This window comes from Corvus cornix, chromosome 12, assembly GCF_000738735.6.
Source record: "Corvus cornix cornix isolate S_Up_H32 chromosome 12, ASM73873v5, whole genome shotgun sequence".
NCBI lineage: Eukaryota > Metazoa > Chordata > Aves > Passeriformes > Corvidae > Corvus > Corvus cornix.
In genome coordinates this window covers 7442551-7470152 of record NC_046342.1, presented here as the reverse complement: position 1 = coordinate 7470152, position 27602 = coordinate 7442551, and the positions used below count along the sequence as shown (strand labels likewise).

The window sequence follows — 27602 nt, the reverse complement described above, 5'->3', positions numbered from 1 at the left end:
AGCTGAAACTAAGATTCAGACAGAACTCAGTAGCTGATGCAAAAGACAAGAACATACTCTGAGACAAAGCAGATTAAAGCGAGCAGAGATGATGTAATAAAGAAAAATAGGTCAAAATTCAGGATGTCACTTCCTTGGTTAGAGCATTATTGAAGTCGTCAGTCTTGCAGTAGATTTAAATTAGCACAACCAGGGGCAGGATCTGACTGAGAGCGAGCCTGGCACACTAGATGGTGTGTCTAGCCCAAAACTTTGTCTTCTGAGATGATTTAAGGACTGATCCTTCTTGGTTTTGTCCATCATTATTAAGTAGTAAGAGCTGAGCCAAGAGATCAGGAACTGGTGAAATCTGCAGGATCTAATGGGAACATTTTTGTGGGAATGGCTACTATTTCCTTTCTTAGCAAATGTTCTCTTTTAAGAATAATGCTTGAAAAAGCCTGATGTCCTACGAGACAAGCTGATCTTGTGTTTTTCCTTGATGCAGCTTTACAGGTGAGATCTACATTCCACAGAGTGAGGACAGGAGTCCAGTCCAGGTGGGGAACATGGTCTGGCAGCTCAAAGCTGCAGGGGAAAGCTTTAGTTCTTGGCTGCACTTGCACCACAATAGCCAGTGCTCTGTGTGGGGAAAAAACTTCATGGGCTTGGCATATACAGGAGGAGAGAAAGCCCCAATGGCTGGAGATTCCACAGATAAACCTACTTGTCTACAAAGGAAAAGCCTTTGGCATCCTAGATAATATTTGAGATTAATTAACAGTTTGTTTAATGAAGCTGCAGCCAGACATCTTTAATCAAAAACACCTTTGTAGAGCACATTTATATGCAGAGCTGTGGGCAATTACCAAAAGTACTCCTCCATAATAAGAAAACAAAACTCATTTATGAAATAATATACATGTATTAATACATGAAAACAAAGAATAATATACACTTAGATATAACATAAAAATAACTGTATAAGCCAGACACTTTTGACAAGATCTCCTGGAACCTTAAAAAGCGCAATATACATCTGTTTTATTTCTGAATGCCAAACCTTAAAAAAAACCCCAATCTCTTGTTAAAAGTCCAGCTCCTTATTTTAATTAAATTACCAGGTGTTTATAAAATACCATTCTCTTGTGAAACTGCAGTAAACAGGAGAGATCCAAACCCCAGTTAATTGAGAATGCAGGCTTCAGCTGCTAGGATGTCATTGGGAAGCTTCAAGCTGCTCTGTTGATGTGCATTGCTGCAGTGACAGATGTATACTGACCATTTGAAGGAAAAGTGAATGAGTTTAGAAGAACAAGTAGAATTGCTAAACAACTCATGTTTAAACACAGGGAGAAGAAAGGACAATGGAAAAGGGAAAAAATGAGGAGTTCCAGTGGAGGGTATCTTGTTTTATTATTCCTATTATGTCTTTACTGGAACACACCAGAATAAATGCTCTGGGCTGTAAAATAACACCATTCAGCACAGAATGGATTAAATTCAGTCAGAACATCTTTTCTGATGCTTTGATTACATATGAGCAATGTTTGTGATTATGTCTCCCTTTTTTGGCAGAAAACACCAAAACATGCCACGACATTGCTGCATAACATGGAAAAGGTTCTTTTGCTTGTATGGATGTACATATATGTATATCAAATTAAACAGTGGTACCATAAATTAGCAATTAAAGAAATGTAGAAATATGACAAAGAAATCTAGGGAAATATATGTTACTAAGAAAAATAGGAAGTGTTTTTCAGGACTATATTGTCTCCCTTGCAAATCTTTAAAGTGGTATGAACAGATTGCAAGAATTGTTTAAAACAACAGTGTTATTAACACTATAGATAAGAGAGAAATAATATATATTGTAATAGACACATGCAGATACACACACACACTCTACTGTTTAGTACTTGAAGACAAATAAGATGATACAATAAATGGCCCAAAGATAATAAGCTCCCTTGCATCACATTGTCTGAGAAGTCACTGTTAAAATCCTTCTATTTGAGATGAATATTTTTATATCGAAGAGTCCATGCACTATAAATCCAAAGGTTGTTAGGGAACAGTAGAAATATGCAATGCTGCCAGAAGCCAAAGTGAGGAAGCAGAAGGATCACAGTAATTACAGGGCAGTTATTCTGGCATCAGTCCTAAGCAATATAATGGAAAAGCTGATAAGAGCTTCAATTAGTATAAAATTAAAGGATGACAGTATAATTGGTGCCAGTCAAGATGGCTATATGGAAAAATAAGTCTTGCCAAACATTTTGATGAAGGCAACTACATAGGTGTAAGACTTTCATAAGACCGTCAGTTTAGTCCCTCAGTGCAGCCTGATTAAAGGACTGGCACTGAGAGAAGCAGGTTATGAGCAGAGTGGCAAAAGAGGGCAATACCAGCATGAAGTAGCACGTTCAGCTTCCTGCCTGACACTGCTCCTGTGTGCAGCCAGGCTAACCAGTGTCAGGTAGAGACACAGGAAAGGAGACAAGGAGCAGTCTGTCATGAGAGGCCACGGCAAGGAAACAGCAACAGGAAATCCTGAACGCAGTGGCAAAGCCCCCCCAGCTTCAATAAACAGAGTTTTTCACATAAAGCTTGTAAACAACCCAAAACCTAGGAAATTCTGCAGAGCTTTAAGTAGTACATGTATTATGAGGCACGTACTTAAAATCTGGATGGAGATCAGACAGTCCAAAAATTTGAGGTTCAGTCCAGAGTAATGGACAAGTTTAATTCCATTGCAGAGAGAGCATTTGGGGGATTTGTGGCAAAATATATGGACTGATCCCTGAAAGTTGCAACAGGAGAACTGAATCATGGTGCATTCCAGGCCCTACTAAACAACCAAGTCTAGTCCCAACAGATTTTGTGTACGTTCATCACAGCACAGATGCTTTCATGTCTCAAGTTTCTTGGGAACACCATGTGTTTTGTCTGTTTTGTTTCTTAATGATTTGCAAACTTTTAAAACTTGGCTGTGTTGCTACTTTGCTTGTGGGTTCAGAAAGAGACGAGAATCCATAAACCTTTGATCCACATGCTACAAATGTACTAGGAAAAAAAGAGAAGAGAAGAAATGAAAACGCAGCGCTGTCAACAGGGAGATATAAGGGTTGGTTTGTATGAATGGGGATAATTAGTTGAAATGTGATATGGGAATTGCTTTGGTTTTTTCTTTCTGGAAAATATATATATTTGTGAGAACAATTTTTATGCAAAGTGTGATAGAGAAAATTTTATATCAGATTAAATCCCAAAGTTACTTTTTCTGGTCTCACCACAAAACAAAGAAAGGATGTTGAGTTTCACAGTTAGCTGCAGAGAAGAAAATTGTCACTAATGTTTTTATTAGCTGTAGATTTAATAATCTAAAGAGTATTAGATCTTTTTACAACTAACTTTTTAAGCATCACATTTCAGAAAGTATGAGTTAAGAGTTTTATACATCTCACTTTAAGGAGCTCAGCCTGCTAACAAGAGAAGAAGAAAAGTTACTTTCAGGGACTCCTCTACCTTGCTAGAGAAGTGTATCCAGCAGAACATGCTGCTGTGGGACAGACAGCTGCTTACCTGGCTGCTCCAGCTCAAAGGCAGCAAGTCACTGTCTAGGGATGGCAATTTTCCTTCTCCTCATCAGATGGCTGTGAATTTAATCCTAAATAACAGCTGGGCTCCTGGTCCAAGCCAGTTGTCTTGGCTCCCTCTATAGTCCAGGAAAGAAATAGGTTCTTCTGAATGGCAACCGATGCCACGAATACCAGCACTCTGTCTTTGCTAGAGTGACATGTCTTGATCCCCAATGGCTCTAGAGGGAACCTTGATGAGCAGCTTAGCCTGGAACTCAAACCTCCAACAGCCAACACCAGGTGAGGTGAATTATGTCGAGTGGTACCACTGACACATATATTTAAAGCCAAAATACAACTGTGCCCATTAACTTAGCCACATGGGTCAGGTTTCAAAAATCCAGATAAGCACTGGAGATTTGACTCAGGCTTTATAAATATCCATTTCATATTTGAGTCAAATGTAGCTATAAACTGAAATGTGAGAACCTTATATATATTGGAGAGGAGTGTTATGAAAATCCCTAGCTGAGAGGGCAAAGTGAGAGGGGTGCTTTATAGCTTTCCCTTGGCTCAAGGGAGGCATGGAGCAAGCTTGCATTTTGCCTCCAACCCTTTTCAAGGAAACGGGAGGATGGCTGTTCTCAGTTTTTCAGCTTTGGTGCAGGGTCTGTGCAAGCTGTGATTCGAAAGTAATTGTGGTAATTGCTGTAACTACAAAGTTAATGCACACAACGTTAATTTTGTTCGCAGAGAGCTGTGCCAGTAATGGCACCATCCATCATTTTCTGTTAAAACAGGAACAGGTGTTAATCTCCACTCAGCAATGGGTGCAATGTGAGTGAGCAATAAGCAAAGTGCCAAAAAAGAAAAACCACTGTCAAAGCTCTCTGTCACAGAAAAAGAGTTTCTAGCAATATCTCTGTAATTGGACTCAACTAAAGAGTGAAAAATGATTTGACTTTTCAGTGACAGGGATTGTTAATGAACCCAATTTTTCTCTTCCACCTTGATTAGCTTTCTGTAGGAAGATCCATTTTAGCTCTGTACAATGTAGCTTAGGGTAATAGACACCCAGCTGCTGTAATCTTGTCAGTACTCCCACTTTCAGAAAAGTAAGGTTTTTTTCTTAGATAGGCTGCTGAACTATTACCAGGTTTTCAAACATCATGGAAAACAGTGCAGAATAGAATTTAAATAGGACTTCAACCACAGTTTTGGTATTTTTCTAGTTTTAACAGCAACCTCGTAAGATTTTTAAATGCTTTGTACTCCTGTCCTCCCAGGGACAAAATCTATCCTCCCAGGGTTCTGGATATTCCCAGATACTCTTGGCACTACAGTGCTGTGTCTGCTCAGTTCCATGCAATGCTACCTTCCAGAGCAAGAGCATAGCCACAATCTCCAAGGGTTGGCTGAGCAAACTGGTTCATTCAGCAGCACTCAATTTATCAACAGGGCTCATTCTAAGCAGGTAGAAAAGTTTTTCCAATAAGCAATCAGACCAGTGTACTGCACTTTTAGTTACACTCCGTATTTGAGACATCTCCAAAGGCCATGCCAGGGGCATCTGCATGGTTTGGCTGAAGTAAAGGAGTACATTTGTGCTGCCAGTGCTCACACCTTTTCCACCAAAGGCATGTCTGTACCTTTTTTGATTAAAAGCTGCCCATGATCCTGATCTTGTCTGTCCTATGGCAGAGACTGCAGCAGCATCTGGGAAAGAACAAGGTCATTTTGGAAATGTAAGAAAGAAAATAGAAAGTGTTGAAATGGAAATACATTTTTGGAACATAAGTGAGCTAAGAACTAAGCCCAGTTCTCTCGATTTGTATTAATACTTAACTAGGGCTACCCAGGGACTGTCTTCAGCACTGGGGATACAGTTTGATACATTATTAGTAATGAACCTATTGATATGCAAAATACATGTTCTACATGATTCAAATACGGAGAGTTATGTGTGTTGAGAAATTGAGCCAGTTTTGAAATGCCAGTTGAAACCAACCTCTGTGTGGAGTTATCCTGCTGGTGTGGAGTGGCTCTTTGGTTTCAGGGAAGCCGTGCCTGCATGGAACAGGTGGCATGTCTGACCTTCACACATGGTCTCCCCTGATTTCACTGGGTTTGGGATCAGCTGCAGAGAGGATGAGGCTTTGGGTAATGGATCTGCCTCATTTAAAAATTCAGGCTTTGAGAAAGAGCAGCAGATATCCAGAACCCCTAGAAAATTTAGCAGGAAATGAAATATTTTGCAACACAGTGAAAAAAAAGTGCATAGGTTATGACTTTCATATGAGTATAATCAGACATTGTAGATATTCCTTCACCTTTCCAGCTGATCCTTATAAATTACTTGCTGAGTGAAGGCTTTCCTGAGTGATCCTGTTTTGGTTTATTTTGGTTTTTATAAATAATTAATTTATTTTTCAAAAGAACTCTGAATTGAAAAATCAACATACGTCTTTCATTGGTCAGGCATTAATTTAAAATCTGATGTTAGTACCGGAGATTTCAAAAGGAGAACTAAAAAAGAAAGTTTTTCATTTTGTTTGAGAAAATCATTAAATGCAAAACCTGTGAATCACAGAGATGGCCTTGGTGCTGACAAGCAGACAAACCCCAGGAAATTTAAATGCAAATTCGACATTCCTTGTCAAGAAAAGAAAGCTAAAAGAAAAGATAAGAAGAAAGGGTCATTGTCCATTTTTTCCTAATGCTCTTTTAATATAAATGCCCATTTGCCAGGTAGTAGAAGGTAGCATAATATACTACAACTCTAAATGCACCCTTCATAATTATTGTTAGTAAAAAAGTTTTAAAACGTCTGCAACTTTATGTTTCACAATTTACATGCCTTTAGTATGTCTTTCAGCTGCAGAATTCATTCTTCCAATTATTATTTCTTTTTAAATAATAGGCTTCTATACACAGGTAGATTAAATAAAAGAAATTTTGTGTGGACTGTGAGCTCTCATTATACAAAATGGTTCTATCCCTCTGGCTTTAGAGATAACTTTCCTTTCTACTCTGCTTCAGTAATTAGTTTTCCTGAATATATTGCATATCATTGCACAAATTTGTGGGGAGCATTTGTTGTAAGAAACACAGAAAACACATACAGAGCATTCTAGGATTGAGAGAACTACAGAAACCAACGTAAAAAACCCAACACTACAGTAATTTTTTTAGGGTTATGAAGATTTTTGACTCACGTAGGTTTCAATGCTGTCTTTGTTTTGTATTGCTTTTCAAGTCATTTTTAAATTATAAAGAATTAAACATCGGTTGTGTATTTCTTTATGCTGTTGTGGCTTAACTCCTCAATTGGGTAGTTTTAATGCAACAACTACAGCAGCACTGACTATCCTTTATATGGTCTTAGGAGACAAATGCAATTTTAGTTCATCTCTCCTGGTACCGTTTGCAGCTCTTTGGTGAACCTGAAACTTATAAAATTAACAATAACATTCTCTCCATTATACTCTGATTAATTATCAAATGCACATGCTCCAGACTTGGAAGACTTTTTTCATTTTATTTTGATCACTGCAGCATTTTTTTGTCAGAGTGAATTTTAAAACTTGAGCTGGCAGCAGCCTGGTGCCACTGGCTGGTGTGGCAGTGTGTGAGAGCTGCCCACAGGGAAATAATGAGCTGTGGGGCCCTGCATGGAAACATGGCCCTAAATTGGTGCTGTAAGAAAGAAATCAATAAAGTGTGAGAGAATTACAGAGAATTTGGTGATATGAATAAGGAAAAGGTCACTAGATATGAAAATTTGGGGTGGGAAATGGAGTAATATTGAGAACCCTTATTGATATAAGTCAATTATGTTCTAAAAAACAGCCTTTTGGAGTCAAATGATGACCCCATTGAAACCCATAGTAACTCTTCCAGCCTTATGTGGGGCCTGGATTTCATCTTCAACATCCAGAAATACCCTACAGCAAATATTTTCATCTGTGAAGACAGAAAAGGAAAAAACAATTTAAGTATTCCTAGCATACAGAGTGAATGGACTAATGACATTACATTATTCAGAATATATTTAAATCCTGCACTTTTATTTTTAAAAATAGTGCAATCATGTGTTTATATGTGGAGCTAAGGCATTTCTTCCCTTTTTTTTCTTTTTTTAAACATTGCATGATGACATCAGCTAACAGTGCATCACTTCTCAGGGACTTTGTGCAGAATCTTAATATTTACACTAACAACGTAATTTAAGAAAGTATATTATGTAAATCCTTGAATCTCCTAGGGTCTAGGAATGAAATGTAATGCTAATTTGATTTAGTAATTTGTTCTCTCTCCCCAGAAACACACAATTACTGCTTTTGAAAGACTTTTTTCTTTTTCCATCACGCTAGGACTAAATTGAAAGCTGAGTCGGCAGCAAAGCCCGGGCTGGGAATGCAGAAGAGCTCTGCTACTCAGGCTCTTACAGCCAGAACACAGAGTGCAAGGAGATTTATTTCTCAAAACGGAATGTTCATTATCTCTTTCTTTTTTTTTCTAAACCAAGAAATGGAAACAAAATAAGTCTTCTTGAAATTCCATAATAGTAATCTAAATGTGAAATGTGAGCTGAAAATAATGTGCCTCTCTGTGTGTGTCTAGAAGAGAGGGAGGCCTTGTAGCTCTGTGCATGTCTGTCTGCAGGAGGGAAGGAGGGAGGTTGTGTGTCTGTGTACAGTAGTGTAGAAATAGTTCATCAAATGAGTGGTTTCCTGTCCTGATCTGTAGATTTTCTTTCTTCCATGAAAGGAAACAGAGATAATTGATCTGACTTCCATCAGCACATAAAAGAGATTGTCGGCAATTTGTTTTCTGAAGGGCTACTTAAATACATGGTGATGTGGCGAGCAGGAAGGATCACCCACGAACTCTGCAGCAGTCCCAGATGCCTGGTGGGCACACCCAGAGGACCAATACATTCCGTCATTTGCAAAGTATGACTTTCTTTCTTTCTCTCTCTCTCTTTCTCCCTCTTTCTTCTTCTTTAAGGATACATGATGTCCCTCCAGGTTCTGCAGTCTGGGTTTGATTAAATAATTATAAACTTCAAGCAGCAGATCTATCATTTACATTCCTGAACATGCCAACATGTGCCTTTTGTGGGGATGCCAACCAATACCAAAGCTTCAGTCATTATTGTCATTGAAAATACAGTGGTTCAATGTTTGTGCTATTTCCTGGATTTTGGCAATATAATGTTGCCCAGCAATTTGCTGTTAGTGCCAACAACACTAAAGAACTTCATAATAAATCCTTTCTATATTTACTCAGTCCACCACTGTGTCACTGAAATTAGCATTTTACGATCTTATGCTCCAAGGAACCTATTTTCTCTCTTTTAACTCCATGCTATTATGAACCCCAACAGAAAATCCTTCAAAGCATGGTTTGCTTCAGCTTTTCTGTATAAGGATTGCTGTCAGTCATGTTTGTTTTCTGAAAAGATGTAGAGCTTGCAGCTTTATGGTACATGATAGCAAAGATAAACCAAACTAATAAATAAGACAGAGTGTTTAATTTAGAGATGTTACAGAGGTTGCTTTAAAATGTCAGATGTCTTCACGTAGCCTTAAGTGCAGAAGACAAAATTAACAGAAAAAGATACCAAAAGAGTAACAGGACCAGATCTTTCCTTGACAACCAGATGAGCCAACTCTGCTCATGTGAGTGAGGCAGAGTGAAGACAAAGGGTTTGAATGAAAATATCACGGTAATGGAAGAAAACAAAAATCAGTGCAGGGGCCTTAGCAAAGGAGGGTTCTCAGGGATACTCCAGCCAATGCTTCATGGAAACTGTGGGACCACTGGGGCTGAAATACTGTTGTGACTGAGTAATGCAGCCCTTTGCTTACAGTGGTGTGGGAGAGAATAGAACAGTGCCTTTTGCGCTGAAACGCTCGAGGGGACTTCCTGTGAACCCTGAGTCTGGGGTCCTGTCTAGGTGGTCAATATGGGGCCAAATTCCACTCATTTGTTTGGTCTAAGCAGGGGAGCAGACAGTATTAAAAGGATTGAGGGGGAAATGAGAAGCAAGGATTTTCTAGAAAAACGAAGAACAGGTTTTATTAGAAGAGGGAGAGAGAGCAGAGAGCAATAGTTTTTGCCTTTGCAGTGAGGGAAGTGAAAGCAATGCTTTCTGCAAAGAGGTGGATGGCTGGAGGAGAGAAGGCTTGGGAAGAGGCACACCAAGTGACTCACTGTAGTTGGATTTTTTGTCACTGGAATAGAGGGAGGCTGGAATTTTTTGACTAATGGGAAGCGCATCCTTGCTATCCTCTCATAACCCCAAAAAGCTCAAAAGATTTTGCTGCGCATTCTGTCATGTAGCAAATCCACCAAAAAACCCCTCATGCCCCAGAGTGGGTTATTTTGGAAACGTGCACGTGTGTGTGCGTGGTCACAAGGCCAGGGAGGAAACTGCTCTGTAATCTCAGCCCTGGCGGCAAAGGCGGCTCCCACAGCCCCGAGTGATGTGGGTGCACACCAGCTGAGTTACAAGCTCCCACAGACACAACCCCTCGTTAGGAGAATCCACAGCAGAAGCCATTTAACCCCTCCAGTCCTGGCCCCTCGCAGCAGGACAAGTGCCACAGCTGTACTGGAGAAACCCTATGTGGACTCACCAGGACTGGAGAGGTTCTGTGGGGTCTGCTCCAGCAGCTTCATTAATCACAGGACATTTTTAATAACAAGGATACCTCCAAGGAAAACAGGAAACTGCATGGCAAAAAGAGAGTACCTGACAAAATAAAAATAGGTTTATTTGGCTCAGCAGCTCCAGTCCCTGCAGCTCCTCCCTCCCCATCCCTCAGGGCAGTCCCAGGGGTTCCCGTGGTACAGCAGCCACCCGAGGACGCTCACTGCTCGGGCAAGGTGGAGCTCTGGGCAGCACAGGGATGGGAATAGGTGATTCCAAGAGGCTGCTAAAGCTGGAAACAAACTGATCTTCAGGTCAGACTGAGAGAAATTTCGTAAGCAACTTCCAGGCATAATCTATGTTTTGCTCCCCATGAAGCTGAATACAAATCAGGAATTTCTTACAGTGAGTTGGGCACTCTTGCACTGAGCCACCTAATAACCTGCTGTTTGTTAAGTGTGATAATGGGAGAGGCCCATTTCACTCCAGAGAGAAAATATTTCAGCTGGTTGAATTGTTAAGGCAGCACCCTAACTTTTCCCTGGTTTAGAGTTTTATCTTGTTTGTGTAGCAGTAGTAGTTTTACAACTTTGGTTTAAGCCCACTCGCAGGTGATGGAAGGGTGTGTAATAAACACAGAAAACAAAAATGTTATTGCCATGCTGCTTGCACAGCTGGCTGGCTGTGTAGCTCTGTATGCCAAGTGTCACACATGCATTAGGTGAAAACATAGGACCAGGTATACAAAAGTGCCTAGTTTCGGCCTCTGCTGGGTCTTCTTCCCATGGAAGAGGCATTTAAACTTCCAGAACTCAGCATATAAAACAGTAAAATGAAAATAAAAAGAATCCAAAAGTAACCAAAACCACTCTGTTTTTCTGTTTCTGCTTTTTCTGCTTCAGATGTGCTGTTCAAATTCTTTCCTGGGTTAAATCTGTTGAGCTCAGTGGGTCACTGCTAGAATTTACACGTAAAGATATTTCTGTTACTGCTATAAAACACATCAATCTCTGGAATAAAGGAATCTCTTCTGGCGCGACACTCTGTTGTGGCTGAGTTGTGTTGGCTCCTTCCTGTTGGCACTGGGGACACAGGTACTGAAAGCTGGGACATGGGGATGGGAATTTGGGACACAGGCTGGCACATCTGGTCAGAGGGAGCCCAGGTGAACAGGCTGGGGCAATTTCCAGCCCATTGGAGTGAGTCCCTTGAATTACACGATGAGCCTACACATTTTACGAGTTTAAACAGTAAGACTGAGCCCTAATTCTGGAGGCTTGTGGTGTGACCAGAAACCACCTCCTTTTCTGCTTCTGATTTTCCTCAGTAGTAAGGAAAACTGAGTTACAAGAACAATATTTCACCAACAATTTCTTCTAAAAGTATTCTAATAAAAACATCCTGAAACTAGTATTCATCTACTTCCTTTTCTGAGGTTTTTTTTTTTTGTTCCGAATTTTAAGGTGGTTGTTTAAAAAAGTGGTTTTAATCTTAAATTAAAGGGCACAAAACGGAGTAAAAATTATTACTGCAAACAAAAAAAACCCTTTTGCCATCTAACTTATGATCAAATTACTACTCAATTAGTTACTGAAGTTACAGTAGTCCTTCCCTTAATTTGTTACTAATGACAGGGAAAACATCTATAAAGCAGGTTCTGGGCTTGTAAAAATCTGAGCATAGGTAACTAGAAAAATAAAAATGTATGGGGACTTTACATATCCACCAAGATACTGGGGCATACAGCAGATATCAACACTGTTCTAATTTATTTTGTCTGCTTCCATCCGTGTGCACTGCAGCGTTGGCTCCTTGCGATGCTGGATTTGTTATTTTATACTTCTGTGTATGAAGGTCACTTCTCTACTGATGTTTTCACTTACAGGACCTCATTTGTTTCACAAACCACTACTGCAAGGATGAGAGAAAGTTCTTTGAAAGATATGAGATCCCTGTGATATGAGTGTGGTAGTGACTATTCTCACACTGTCACCACTGGGAGGTAATTTCCTCAGGATGGTTTTGGCCACTGCTCCTGGATGGAAATCTTAGGTAGAGTGGCAACAATACAGGTTGAATTGTACCAAAAGACCTTTCTTAACCCTGTGCAAATGCACTTTTAAGTGATATTGTTCTTCCACCACAGTTGACAATACTTAATCATTCCTATACACAAAGAAAAGCAACATTAAGTCTGTTTTTCCTAGTGTCTGGCATCAGTCTTCTTGGCATAGCCATGATCACCATTAAATAATGTTGCTGGAAGTAAAATATTATATTGTGCAAACCAAATAAAACCAAAACAAGCCCTTTTGATCCCTTAGAATTCCAAATTCATATACTCACGCTTCAAGAAAGAACTGTAAAAAATCTGGTTTGCTGGGTGGGTGGGTCTTCGCTGGCTCTGTGTCAGATCACACCTTTGGGATTTTGCCATGTTTGCTGGTTTTTTCAATCAGCTAAAGAGAAGAAAAATGATGGAAGATGAGAGCAAAGGCCATCCTACAAAATAAAATCCTTTCCATCATTAACTTTCTTAAAAAAGACAAGTAGATGTAAGAGCAAGGCAGCAGTAAGGGAATAGAGCACAAAACATCACTGATTAAAAACACCACATACACAATCTCAGAGCTATTTGAGGCTTCAGCCCTTTGATGGATGCAGTATGCAGTCTATGAGGGGATATGTGGAGAAAAAATACAAGTGATATTGCGATTCACTGATTTATGGGAGAACATGTTTTACCACTTTTTGCCGTATTTTCATTGATTTACCTGAAATCTTAGTTTTTACAACTTTATCTTTCAGCTGTGCCAGTGAGTACACCAGGAGAGATTAGCAATGTGTCACTGTGTACCCTCAACCTTCTCTCAGGCACACAGGACTGCCATAAAACATTTTATTCTGGTCCACCAAATTGAATGGAAGAGTCTACTACCTTCAAGTACTTGTGGTGACTTGGCTGTTGGCACTTGCTGCATGTTTTATCAAGGGCTTTCTAAGCTGTTCCTGCATGGCTGAGATGATTCTTCGAAGACCTACTACAAAGACTGTTTCAATGGGCCTGATTTATTTTAGGACCATAAGAGCTCTAAGGCTGAAACTGTACATCAGCCCTTACAGGCACCTCAGACTGCAGCAATATGTGTCTTGCACAGGAGAGCCAGGAGCATATTTATTTGGACTGCAGCTGTTTCTCAACAACCACCAGAAAACACAAGGTGAAAGCCCAACATTACAATGAACTTAAGTAAGAAAGCAATCAATTGATGACACTTCTTGCCAAGACCTCTCTCCTCATGACAGCAGAGAGCTTTCCGAATGTGTAGTCAGGATCTTTACAGAAATGGCTTGCATAACATGTCACAGAAGAGATATTTTTGAAACAAAGTTCCCAAGTGTGCAGCCTTTCCAGCTGGCATGGAAGGAAAAGTTTCCCCCTAACTCCCACTGAGGAGGTGGGTTCGTGCCACTGCCTAAGGCAGGTATTGGGAAGCCTGGTCTGCCTGACTCGCTGGCAGTGACTAATTTTCAGCAAGCCCCACACATTTCTGAGAAGCTGTGTGATTCCTGAAGGTCCCTGCAGGTGCTCAGGGTAAGCAGCACCTGCCCGTGATCCCCGAGGGAAGAGGAGCGCGGTGCCGGCACATTGTGGCAAGAAGGAGCCAACAGTGACCCTGCACGAGCCCAGCTGAGGAGGAGGGAGCACGGCTCTCCAGCAGGCAGGAATGTAGTCAGGCAGGGCTGGAGCACCGTGTGTTCCAGTAATTTGGGATGACAGGGGAGACATTGCAGGTTATTATATCTAGTGCACATTGGAGCTTTGTTTTGTCTAACTCGAGCGATATTCTGGGGCTCAGTACTCTCGCCCCAAAGTCTGGGAGGAAGTGTGGGGGGAGAAGAAAAGGTAGCAAGGAGGAACAAAACCACTACTATATTCACACTGGCCCAACACAGAGACCAGGCCACATTTGGGACTGATTTAGAAAACTATTTGGCAGCATCTGTGGAAAAATGGAAGATCAAATGATACCTTTCTCTAATCTAGGTGATTTCTGCAAGTTGAATACAAAGCATCCCAATCAGCCAGTGATACCCACTCTACTGCTGAGCTCAGATTGTCTCCATTTGATGTGTATGCATGTGGATGTATACATCCATATCTAATACTTATCAGCTGGGCCTCGAAAAAAGCCCTTATCAGTAGGGCCTCAAAAATTTTACATGGAAATCCTGTTTAGAATAATGTGAACCTGTAGCAATATGGTCATTTTAGTTACTGTTGGAGGCTCAGTAGTGGTAGTGGAGTGGAACCACTCTCCCCCTAAGCACCTGAAAAATAATTGTGTTAAAATAGGGATATCAGCCTTGACACCTGAGTTAGAGGTAAAGCATCACTAAAGTCTTCTGTAGGACTGAGCAGAAGAACATCAAGGAAGAGACAACCCCCTGAGATCATTTCTCCAAGACCATTCCTCCCTCATGTTGTGATGACTTCCAGTAAGCAAATATTCTCAAAGACAATTGTTCTGATATGAAAAGAACAGAGAACAGAGAGGTATTGCTGTCCAATATAAGTCAGAGCTGTAGCCTGTGTGTTTTTATTAGAGCTGAGAGTTTAAGAAAAGAGCCCTGTAATGTGCATGTCCCCCTGGTGAGTTTATGCATGCTCCCACAGCTCTAATAAAAACATACGATGAAGGTAAATTAGGGCAGACGACTGCTTCTGTCAACACTGAGCAAACAGCATCTTTACGGTTTATGTGTGACTTAGAATTCAAGAATGCAGACTTTGTTTTTCATTGATGGGCTTGTTAAAGAAAATTCTTTGATAGTTCCAGAGGAAAAAGAAATTATATAGAAATGTGAAGAGATTAAAGCAAAGAAAGAACCTTGACATCACACGGGAGCTTGTTTGATTAGGTCACTCTATAGACAAGAAATAATTAAAAATAAAGAAGACAGATGGAGGATGTCAGGTGCTTAAACCAGCATCTCGAGTCTACCCATGCTAGTGTTCATGTGAGCCAAGACTGCAGGCTTCACAGATGTCAAATGTGTCTCCTGGCTGAGGGTCTCAGCAGGAAGAGGAGAGGCACCAGAGTTTGGTGTGAGCAGAATGGAGCTTGTGCAGGTCTGACAGCAGTGAAGAGCATTTGCTGCTGCTAACAAGCAGAGAAGGAGCTTTGCTGACACCTTTCTGGGGCAGGCAGACAAGCTTGTCTCTAGTCTGGTTCCCTTTTGCTCCTCACCTGCTGCTGATTGCTCAGTCTGCCTGTGCATTAATGAAGTGGTTATTTGCCTTAAGGAGCAACTTGTTGGGTTCCCAGGGGAGCTGCTCCCGCCTGCCTGGTGGCTGCGGTGCCGGTGCCAGCAGCCGGGCAGGTGGTGGCAGATCAAAAAGAAAAACTCCCACTGAGCTTCTGGGGATTTCCTCACTAATATGCTGATACATACATTAGCTGACTGACTGACACTGCCTAAATATTTGTCCTTTACTGCTATGTTTGGCCGTGATTTTACAGCAACTTTGGTGGTTTGTGATTTAGCCCACTTTATGTATGAGCTGCTTTGAGTTTTGCTTGCTGCCCATCCGCTAACCACCACTGCAGGATTACAGGGTTGACATCAGGCCATTTCACCTGAGTTTTCTCTTTCTCAGTGAGAAACAAATGACTTTTCACCTCCCACCTAAGTGCTGCAGCCAGTAACAGAACATTAATGGACTTTGACAGAAACTAAGGAAGTCTGCACTCATATTTACCTTGCACAGCACTATATAGTAGTCTAGAAGCAGGAGGGAGTTTTCAGTGTCTGTACATCTCTCCAGAAGGTATTTGCATGTTTGCTAAATTCCTACTGGACAGGGAAGCCTGGAAGTGACACAAATAAGCTACTGTTTCCCAGCCAGCACCAGGTTCAGATACAGCTAGAGATGAGGGCTGCTCCATAAAAGACCAAGTCAGAGCAAGACTGTTGGAGGGAAACAAACCAGAAATATGTGTCTTTTCACCGTAGACACTCAAACACTTGATGCTTAACCAGGACAGGCAGACAGGTACCATGACTGTTCAGGTGGTCCTGGAAATACACATAATTTAAGTATCTTCCCCAATCTCCATTTGTCCTCCTACATAAAAGGAAACAGGAAACAATTGGACCGTGCATGGTGTTTAAGTGCAGTGATAAATACAGATGGTTTAGGAATTCAATTATATTTAAGTTCTTCTCTAATAAAGCTAGAACAGCTGGTTGCCAGATCCTCAGAGTGCTTCAGCTTTGTCAGGAGCATCCAGCATATTTTAAAACCATCTCTTGACCCTACAGAGGAGGTCAATGTTTCTCCTGGCAGCCCACTAGTTATTTTTTAAGTGTCTTGATTTTTTTTCTGTGGCGTAATGCAATTTTACTCATTATCACTACAGATGTCAGACCAAGACTAGCAAGATTACAGCAGTAGCTGGAGCATATGGTTGAGTCATATGAATAATAATCATAAATCCTTTTTGACATTGGCCCATTATTACATCCTGATCATGTCCCCTTGGAATCTCTTGTTTGGTGTAATGTTTAAGTCATTATAAGGTATCTCTGGAGGTCTATATTTATAGAGCTCTCTATTGGAGAAACACAGTATTAACAGTATGTTTATACAAACATAAACACGTGAATACTATATACCAATATATGTACATGTAATGTTTATGGAGACATACAGGAGAAGCAATTAACGATTGGCAGTCACTAAAAGAAATGTTTCTGATGACATCTTAAAATCACAGTGTAAGTCAGAATGACAGAGATGTTGCCTGAACTGGCTGTTAAAAAAGAAAACAAAGTATATGTGTATAAGAGAAGCAGCCTCTTGCAACCCCACCCCAGATGTAACAGGGATACCCTAAAACTGAGACTTTTTGATTAAGAAAGAGCCACTCTTCCCTGAGATACCATCAAATGTCCAGTCCATATACTTGCAGGCTAAATCCAACACAAATGTGTTAAGTGAGCATCATGAGTAGCATCATTGACTTAAACATGTTGGAAATTACTTCACTTTTGGTAAAGTCCATTTCCCAGTCAGGGCAGATTTCTTTTGGCCAATGGCCTCCACCCATCTGTCCCTTCTGTATTTGAAAGCCCCTGGTAGCTGAGCCTGTCTCAGAGATGTTGGGGGTGATGCACAGCTCACATAGGGAGGTGCTCCCTCTTTGCTCTCCTTCCCACTGTCTCTCTTCCTCCCCTCTTTCCCTGCTCTTCTTGCTGTTTTGTTTCTAAGGAAGGGGAATATTTACAGGGAATTCATATTGTTCCAGAACTATTCAGCCTCATTCAACAGTGGGAAAACTTCCCCTCTTTTCACCTAGGTCTCTATGCTGAGTGTACCAGCAGGCAGCTGGAGCACTTGCTTATTTTATGCTGCCCCTCAAACACACATTACACCAAGCTTTTATGCAGACTGGCAGTTTTCTCCATAAGAGACACCAGTGGCTAAACCCCAACTGCCTCCCAGCACAGGCATGTGCTGCCTGTGCTCAGCACCCACCTGCACCCATCCTGCACAGCCCAGGGGGAAGGACTGCACAACGGGCTGGATCTGATGGAGCCTGATGAGATGGTGGCCTTACAAGTGGGAGAGGGAACGTACATCTTGATTTGAAAGGGTTTTAGTTGGAAAGGACCCCATTTTTGTTTCAAGTACATAAGTGATAAACAGCATAAAATGAATCTAAACATGAAAACACAATAAAAGTCAGTCTCCAGGTCTGACCAGCTGTCCTGACCTACAGTCATTAAACACAACAAGGCAAAGACCTGAAACCTTAAAATGATTCAACACATTTCTGTTGAAAAAGCAGTCTTGCCCTTGAATTGTGTAGAAGTGTTGTGTGTTTTTTCTTTTCTTTTTTTTGGTAAATGGAATACTTACTGGGAATTGCTTCCCAAGAGTCAGCACGCTCCATTTTTGTTTCTCGCAAATAAGTGAAATATTTAGGCATTTGCCAATTAACAGGGTTTTTGGAAGTGCTTCCTACTTGAAGAAAAGAAGCAGATTGGAATACATAGAAGTTATCCAAGAGGATACTCTAGACAGATGAACTAGAGATGACATCTGTCTTGTCATCAGTAAAAATGATACAGAGCATATTGCTAAGTTATTCAGCAATTTCCAAAGAATCCTCTTTAACACACAATAAGAAACAGATCTTGGTTGTCTTTTCATGGATGTCAAACTTAAACAAAAACACAGAACACACTTGCAAGCATTGGTGTGAAAGGGGACTTTCAAGTACAGGCCTATTAACTGAAACATTCTGCTATAAGATATCAAAAGACTGCCTATTTGCCACAAACTGCACAAAGTTATACTCATTTTTCTTAGTGGCAGTAAGTGGTTTTAATGCAAGTAATGGAATTTAAAACCAGAAAGTCCTTATTACAATTCAGAGTGCCCTTTGTCCTTTGATAATGAACACCATATTAGTGTCTTGAAGAAAACCCAAAACCTTAAAACAGGATATGTTGTTTCAGCATTTAGAACTAAGTGACCAAAATTTTACTACTGAAAGTTGATTGCTTTTAATTGCGTATAGACAAAAATCTAAAACCAAGTTCCAAACTCTCAGTTATGCCAGCAGTGATAGACAAATATATTATATATATATATATATAATAAATTAGAAAAATATGCATTTGTAAAAAAAAATCATGTGTGGTATTTGGTAGAAAACTATTATATTTGCTGCATTAAAAAAAGATAATAGGGAAAGGAAAGGAGGGAAAGGTAAGGCCAGGCAAAGCAAGGGAGTGTAATGCCTGAAATGCATCCAAGGGGCTGCTGGAACCAAATGTGTTCCAATTTTAACTACTCTCAACATAAAACTTGGTTAAAAAATGAAAGCAAAATCTTAAAATTAAAAAAAAAAATTCAGGTACAAATGGTGATCAGGGAAATTCCATTTTTGGCATGGGTAAAATTGATTATCATAGTAAAATAGGGCAGCATTTATTTATACAGCATGTGTTGTATTCAATAAAACCTAAAAAGCTTTTGTGCTTAAAAAGTAACATGAAGGTTCAAAGCATATTTCCCAAGTAAACAAGCTCTGTGATACAGAAAACAGGTTAAGGGTAACAAATTTTCCTCGCCATAAAATAAGTGGATAAGGAATACTCCTTAGATCAGAAAATTATAATTAAATATAATTAAATTATATCTCTATTTGCAATCTGTTTAGACCAGATGTGCCTGATCCTTCTCTCTCGCTGCCCTTTTCTTAATTTGGTTTCTGGCAGGTCAGTAGACATCCCTGGTGTACAAAACTACTGATGCCTGGCACAACACAAAGCAACCGTGGTCACTCGCTGGCCTTGGCATGGAAGGAAATGTGCTGCACGAGCATCAAAGGGAAAAGAAAGACATGAACCTGCATTCCACAAGTCTCCTCAGAAGCCTTTGCACCACTTTTAAGGCATCCACAAAAGATAATGAAGTGGAGAAGGCTTTGGACTGAAAAGAAGACCAAAGATTTCAGAGTGGTTGTGACCCACCAACTTCTCTGGCCAAACTCTGTTGAGTTCAGGACCCTCCTGAACCTCTTGTCATTGCTCTGCTCTGGACCATACAGACACACCCATCACTGTGGGGTTTCTTCTGCTGATGTAAAGTGTGTATGTAAGGTGTGGTTTAAGATACACCCACTCTGAATGAAGGGAAATAAAATGTTTTTAATCAGCTGAGTCCTTCTTCTCATTAGTTAAAAATGAACAGACCATACTTACTGTATGATCAGTTTGCTATTACTGACAACACAAACCAGTGAGGAGCCAAACTGGCTCATAACAGCAAAAACATTGTTAAATTATCAGTTAAAGATTGAGAACACCTTGTACAAACATAGAATAAAAATGCTGGGGAAACATATTTTTTGCCCACAGAATTTTGATTTTGCATAAAATTTGAAAAATGCTGTGGCTTTTTGCAGATCAGAATGAGTTAGTATTTGTTACAAATCTGGCATTTTGAATTCTAAGCATAAAAAAAAAAGGAAACTGTGAATACTGATTAGCTTAAGAAACGGAAAATGTGAATAGTGACCAACTTAAACTGGTTTCAGATGAAAAGTCTGAGGTAGAATTATTCATGAAAGTATATTCTCCTTTATTTTGTCTACTTCACTTATAAATCATGCAAGTAAAAGGCTATTCAATCCATCTATTTCCAGATTATTGCAGTGCTGCATCATCTCACCAAATAGGAGGACTTCCCTTCACTTTATTCTTTACAGCTCTCCTGATGGAATTCATCCCCAAAGCTTCCCTGGCCCAAAAAGCTGTCTACCAAAGGCTGCCAGAGGTGCACAGACAGTTTGGAATGAAGCCAAAATCCCACCATAGCACACAAAACTGCCTTGCAGGGAGGGTTGCCACAGTCCTTGCCACTGTTTTCTAAAGGACTAAAGTTGCTAAGGAGAAACAGAGTGATTTTGGGAACAAAATTCCATTTAATTGTGGTGAAATCTCATTTGAATGCTTCCTGGATCATATTTAAGTTTCCCATCAGCAATACCCTGCTGTGGAGGATGACAGAGTTACAGGGAATAAATGTCACAGCTCCCTCAGGTTATCTGTGTGACACTGGAATGAAGTCAAAGGAGGCTGCTGAGGCAGAAACACACCCACAGACACCGGGAAAAAAAAGTCTGGCCTGGGAAGTGGAAGCTCACCTGTGGCTTGGTCAGGTTATTCCATCAAAGAGCACGAACTTTGTGCCAGAGATGGATTGGATCCTTGCTCATTTCCAGCTCCAAGGGAGGAGAGCAGTGACAGAGGTGCAATCAAAGGCAGGGATACAATGGAAGTTCAGGCAGGAGGGCAGCTCTCCCTAGTCAAGGGTGACGCTGGGGACACCTGCCTGCCCCACAGGGTCAGTGTCCAAGCAGGAGAAAGGACTCCTTTCCCTGGAATGCTGTGCCCCTGCAGGCAGATACTGCTATGGTTCGAGTACATTCTCTCCAAGTCACTGCAACCAGCTGCTGGCATGGCTGTCAGAGGAAATAGTGCTTGGAGGTGAACCTTGTGCATAGGAGTGAATAGTAAATTATGGGTGGGAAAAAAATGGAGATGCGAGGAGGGAGCAGGGAGCCAAGTTATTACATCAGCTGTAACCCCAGCAATGAGGAGAGAATTGGATGCAGCTTGCCATTAATGACCAAAGCTCTTATGTATTTAACAAAGTGATACTTAGTGGAAGATAACATTCTTCTACCAGCATCTGGATGGCTGAAAATAATGTGCAAATCTCTGAAGATTTACAATTAAGAGATAAAGCAAAGTTTATGGATGTCTATGAATTAAAGAGTGTCTTTGATTCTCCTCACAATATGATGCCATCTTGCCTTGATGAGATTTTTAAGTGCTTGTATAATTTTCAGTATTATTCTTCATGGAGGATGTGTACAAGCTCTCTGAAAAGATTATAGTCTGTATAAGGAATAACAATAACAATAATAGTGCCTGTAGGAACTAATATTTCTTTATAAGCAGTTGAAATATTTATTGCAAATCAGCTCTATATGGCTTTACAGTAACTTGAAAGACAAGCCAGCTCTGCACAGACACAAGTAAGGGTAGGAGACAGCTTTCTTGTCATCAGCAAAATGATATACAGCAAACTATTGGATAACTCAACTAGAAATGCTCTGAGATCACCTTTACAAAACATGAAACAGAACCCTGAGTCTTTCTTTGATGTTAAGGTTTTACAGAGCAACAATAATGTGCTCTGGACGAAGAGGGACATCTCTTTGATAAAATATATGATATTCAGTTCTATATACCTTTCCAGCCTTGGAACACTGCATTCTCTTTACAAGACTATTTTTTTTTAGTGCTATAGACACTTCAGAAGAGGAAAAATGTGATGCATAATAAAGTTGTGACACACAGAAGGGTAGTAAAAGACTAGTCCATATTTCCTGGCCCCAGCCAACTGACAGGGTTAAAAAGGTTAATACCCTGACACAGGACACCAGCGGCTACTGTTATATGGGGAAATCTTTTATTTTTTTATGTTACTTGTCATAAGAAAAGGGAGAGCATATCTTAAAGCCCTTTAACTCAAGCCAAACATCTTCAAACAAACAACTTAAAAAAATTCAGATCGAATGGAATTTTTATTTATTTTCCTATGTAGTTTAAAGCCCAGTGCTGGTTGAAAATAATCTTCTAAAGCAACTATAAGATATTCTTGTATGTTTTACATGATAGTAATATACTATAGTGCTGACTTTTCTTTTAATGAAATTTTAGCTGGTGGATTTGTCTTTATGCACATGATTGCTTGCATAGTCACTTTTCTCCTTTTAAATTAAAAAAAGTTGAATTAATTAAAAAAATTCTAAAAATGTCCAGATGATTGAAATTTAAAATATGGAATAAAAAAAAATATTTATATTTATGATCCTAACTTCAATGGGATTTAGGTGCATAAATAATTTCAAAAATCTTGAAGGGACTTGCATTTATGTATTCATGAATAGTCAAAATTATTTACCCAGAAAATAGCTTTATAACTTCTCCTTTTTCAACATTATATAATATTAACTTTGTATAAACTTTGAAAGGTCCTAGTTAGTGTGATCTGCTCTTTGTATGGAATATTCAGTGAAATTTTCACTGGAAGTTAAGAGCATTTGGCTTCAGAGACGCTGCATTTACAAAGATTTCTTTTCAAAGAAATTCCAGCCATTGGTCTGGTAATGATACAGTCTTTATCTCCAAAAAACAGACTAAGAATATTTATGCTTGAGGAAAAGACTTGCCTGTGTAAAAGAATGTTCAGTTTTTCTGTATTCACATTTATAGGATCTTTTGCAAGACACACTGGAATATTTTATTGGAGCTGTAAATAGAGCCATCAGAGCTGAGCTTGCTTAACCTGCCCTCACTGTAGAAACATTATTTATTATTATACCTGTCCAAAGAATTCAAGAAAGGGCTTTTAAAAATGTTGTTGGATTGCTTTCATCTGGAGTTTTTGTTTGCATTTGTTTTGTTTTTAATCAGTCTTAAAGCATCTGCACTATCTGAAGGAAAGCATTTATGTTTTGACAGTATTTTACAAAAGGCATTTTAAACTTCTAATTCAGGTGCCTGTTTACAAGGGAAAACCTTTTCTCTCATACGCTAAGGTGATGTGGATTTCTAATGTGTGTTGCACATCTTTAGTTGCAAACCTTCATATTGTACAGAGACCCTTGTTGTGTGAGTAACAACACGTTGTGCCATACATAAATCTGGGATGATGCCTGCCAGGGTGCTCTGCAGCTCCCTGTGTATCCTCTAACCCTGACAGATCATGACAAGGAGAGTAATTTATCACTCATGAGATATATTGCCTCATTCCCCAATAATAAAACAATAATTGCCAATCATTATTTCATCCTCATTCATGTTTTCATAAGGAACTGGGAGAAAAATCTCTAAGGAGTAGAATTATGAAGAATCAGACCCAAAATTGCAAAGATTTTCAAAGAACATTGTCCTGGTGGAAGACAAAATAAGGACTGGTGAACTCCCAGCCTTCCCCCGGGGCAGGAGGCTCGGGGGAGCTGTGTGGCAGCAGGGTGGGAGTGGGGGTGAGGGCGAGGGTCGATGCCTGCCCAGAGCAGGACCCTCAGGCCAGACCCAGCAGGATGAGCTGTTCCCAGAGCTGGGCTGGCCCGGAGGGCAGGGGGGCCCTGTTTGCACAACACTTTATCTCAGTTAAGAAATCTGCCAAATCCAAGATCTCAGGGTCCACGGCAAAGATAATCCTTAGACCAAATAAGCAACCATGGCTAATTGAGATTTGACAATGCAGCGTTATTCACTTCAAGTATAAATTATAAACATCATCTATTTATTCTGACTTGTACCTTCAGCATAGTTCAAAATATTGAGATCCTGGGAGCAGCTTCTGTGTGACTGAGCTAACTAGAGTACAGTCCTTGTTAATGGTGCGGAAACCAACCTGAACAAAAATCAAGAAATGCTTAAGCTGACACTCCAGCCAAGCCAAATATTTTCAGCCATACGTAGCTACATTGCTGCCCTGATTCTTTTTTTTTTTTGTTCCATGCTATGTCTTTCTGTATCTGCAGGTCCCCCAGCTCTCAGGCCAGTCCCTGTTTTATGAGTGGAGGTGAAACAGCAGGTTAGGTAGGAAGGTGTTTATCTGTTGTGCTCTCTGCCAGACACTTGGTTTCTTTTCCTGCTGCTGTTAATATTTGGTTCATCTTTGCCTGCTTCTCTTCAATCTAATTTTAAAGTCACAGAGAGCATAAATCTGAGGTTGGATGGTTTCAGTATGGAAAAGTACAGAATTAATTTTTTTGAAGTTCATTTTTGATGATAGTCATTGAAGAAAAATGTATTTCAAATAACAGGCTGTTTTTATCAAATACAATTTTGGTTGTTTTTACTAGATGAAAGGAATGTAAAGTACACAAAGCACATTTTCTTAAAAGCAGCAGTAAATTCTAACAAACACTAGATTGAGCAACAGCTACTCACTGTCTTCTTCAGTACCATAAGCTCATGGGGATCTTATTTCCCAGGTCAATACATTTTGCTTCTCTTGGGCCTGAGAGACCCTATTATCTAAAATTGCTGGGGATGAGACAAGAAACGGTGCTTCTGCAGCCTTGCAAGCATCATCCTGATTTGTGTGGAGAGGAGGACAACAAACCTCTCTTCTGAAGACAGATTTTGGGTGTTTCATCCACCTGATTTTGTCCAGTCTCTTTAAATCTAAATGATCAAAAGAGAGAACTAGGGAAATGTGGAGGGGAACACTCCAGGCCTGGCAGGAAGGCCAAAGCTTCTGCATTAGTAGAAGTGGATTGTAAAAGTAGAAAACTATAAAAAGGGTTTAAAAGCCAGCTGTCCCCTGCTTGCTGGAGTTTGGCACAGAAAAGCCAGGAGTGGTAGAGAGAGATCTTTTAAAAACTATTTTTCATTTGATATCAGTTAAAAATAGTCCCTGTAAATTTTATAGTAAATTTCATTCAGATGAAAATCCCTAGCTCGTTACCAGTACCTTTGGAATTAGTCAATGTCACAGCAAATTAGGAAGGGAAGGTGAGATGGAGACTTACCCCATGCAGCTTGTGGGAGCAGGACTGGCACGAGGAGTTCCATGCTTTGGAAACTAAGGAGCCAAGTCCAGAAACTGAATTTTTACTATGTCAAAGTGATCCTGTGTGTATGTATTTAAGAGTCAGGGAAGCCAAAGCAAGCAAATTGAAGAGTTAATGCAGAGGCAGACTTAAAGCAAGCAGCAATGTACCATTACAGCTATCCAGGCTCCCTGCAGATTATTGCCACACAGAGAAATTATGCCTTGTGGTTTCCTGACATGTTCTTTTAGTGCGTGATTGGGCTCCAAATGACTCTGGCCACATGATGTCAAAAGCAAACCTTCTAAAATGCACTGTGACCTGCAAAAGGCTCTTGGTCCCCAAGGAACCCACCAGCCTCGTGCATATCTGGTGCACATGGGGAAACAGCAGCCCTTACACGATCTGCAGATGCAGAGGCTCCCTCAGGTTTCCATCACATATTATCCCTCTGCAGGTTTCCTCTTCTTGAAAGTCCTGAGCCCTCGTGCAGCTGCTGTGAGCCCAGCTCATCCTGCCTGTGGTGGAGGAGAAAGATTGCACAGGGCAGTGACATGAGCTTCCTCTCCTCCTGCTCCCAGTACTCCTGGCATGCTTAGCAACACACTAAACTGTTATATAATGGAGCAGGGAAGAATATTTTTACACTTTTTACCTCACCAGAAGGGCTTCATGTTGGTCTTTCTTGTTTTATGGACTACTTGCAATAAAGAGTTGTGGGAGACACAATGTCAGTGTAGTGCAGGAAGAACCCTCACCTTGCCAGCAGGGAGAACTGAGCCTCTCCTAAGGCTGCTGGCAGGTGTGGCCAGGTCCCTCCTTCCAGATACTCATTCCAGAGCACCTGGGGAATGTCCTTGCCAGTCTCCCCTCGCCAGTGTGCCCATTGAGACATCCCAGCTCCCGGCCACTGCTGGGAGAAGAGAAGGCACTCTGAAATTAATGAATTTGAGTTGCAATATTTTCCTCTTCCTTTCTGTAATAGATTTTTCCATTAGGGGGATATTTTGATCACACTTGTATTCAGGGAACATGAGAATGTAGTGCAGAAAAAGTAGAAAAGTACAGAGGCTGGGGCACCCTTGGCTGTTTCTGGCAGTGGTACTGCTCCATTCCCTCAACAGGTTCCCTGCATAAGGCCCTTGGTACTGACTGTGCTCTCTGGGGATAGAGCTTCTTAAAGCAAGATTCTGGTATTTACCCATGTGCCAGTACTGAGGCCATTGTGCAAATCCACTGCTCAGAAAAAAAAGGAAGAAAAAACCCCAAACATTTGGTTTCAGAGCTTCACAGATTCCCCAAGGCTCCGTGTTTAACTTGAAGGATTCTAAATTCTCAGGTTTTTTATGGATCTTTAATAAAAGTGCAAATTACCCCTGAAAGTGGCAGATACTTCAGTGCTCAGAATGGTATCTGCAGCCAGGGCCATTCTGCCTGGGAGGAGAGGAGGAACCTGGACAAGCCATGCTGTGGTACAAAGTGAGAAAGAAGGACAAAGAAAGAAAATGCATAAACATATTATCTCTAATTTTCTGGGGTCGTTATAAGAAATCTCATATAAAAATATAGAAAAAAATAGATATTCAATTATTATTTTATATGTATATACACATATACAATGTTACTAAATTATTACATTAAATTATTCTGGATTAGGTATTTGTGTACTTCACTTGTTACTGTCCAGTTAAATGAGAAGAAAATTACTTCTGCAGAATTAATATGTAAAATAAAATTTTATGGTTTGACTTGTATTAATGTTACTACAGAAACTAACCAAAGCCAAAGGCTCCAGACACAACACTCATGTAACTGCTACAATAGTGGAAAAGAAATGTCATCCTAGAATGCTGTTATTTGCCTTGCCAGCTGTAAGCCCTGGATTTTTTGGGCTGGTATTATTCAAATGTGTTATTTCTTTTTAATTATCATGCCAAGAATAATGTTTTTTCCCTGCTAGAACACACTCTTGCCCAGGGAAGGAAGAATTCTTTTTTACATGTATATTTACTTTTTCACGCACAGTGAAGACATTTAAGCTCAGCAAAATTCCTAGGAAAGTGTTTCAGAGGACATGCATTTTGAAATCTAGTTTGCTTTGTGGTTTTTACTGTGGAGGGACACACATCAGTGAAAGAATAAAGCATGTTGTAAAGGCACTACCTGAAAAATACAAATAGATGGTTCAAAACACAGCCCCATACCAGCTTCTGTGAAGAAAAT

General features: G+C 40.2%; 1 long non-coding RNA gene across 1 annotated transcript; it reads right to left on the bottom strand.

Annotated features, from left to right (window-relative positions):
* Positions 1-942: 942 nt before the first annotated feature.
* LOC109143319 lies at positions 943-7629 on the bottom strand. The gene is made up of 4 exons (XR_005602942.1): positions 5572-7629; positions 5213-5279; positions 3568-3700; positions 943-3048 (listed from the first exon to the last, which is right to left on the bottom strand). It is a non-coding gene; the product is annotated as an uncharacterized LOC109143319 (long non-coding RNA).
* Positions 7630-27602: the final 19973 nt, after the last annotated feature.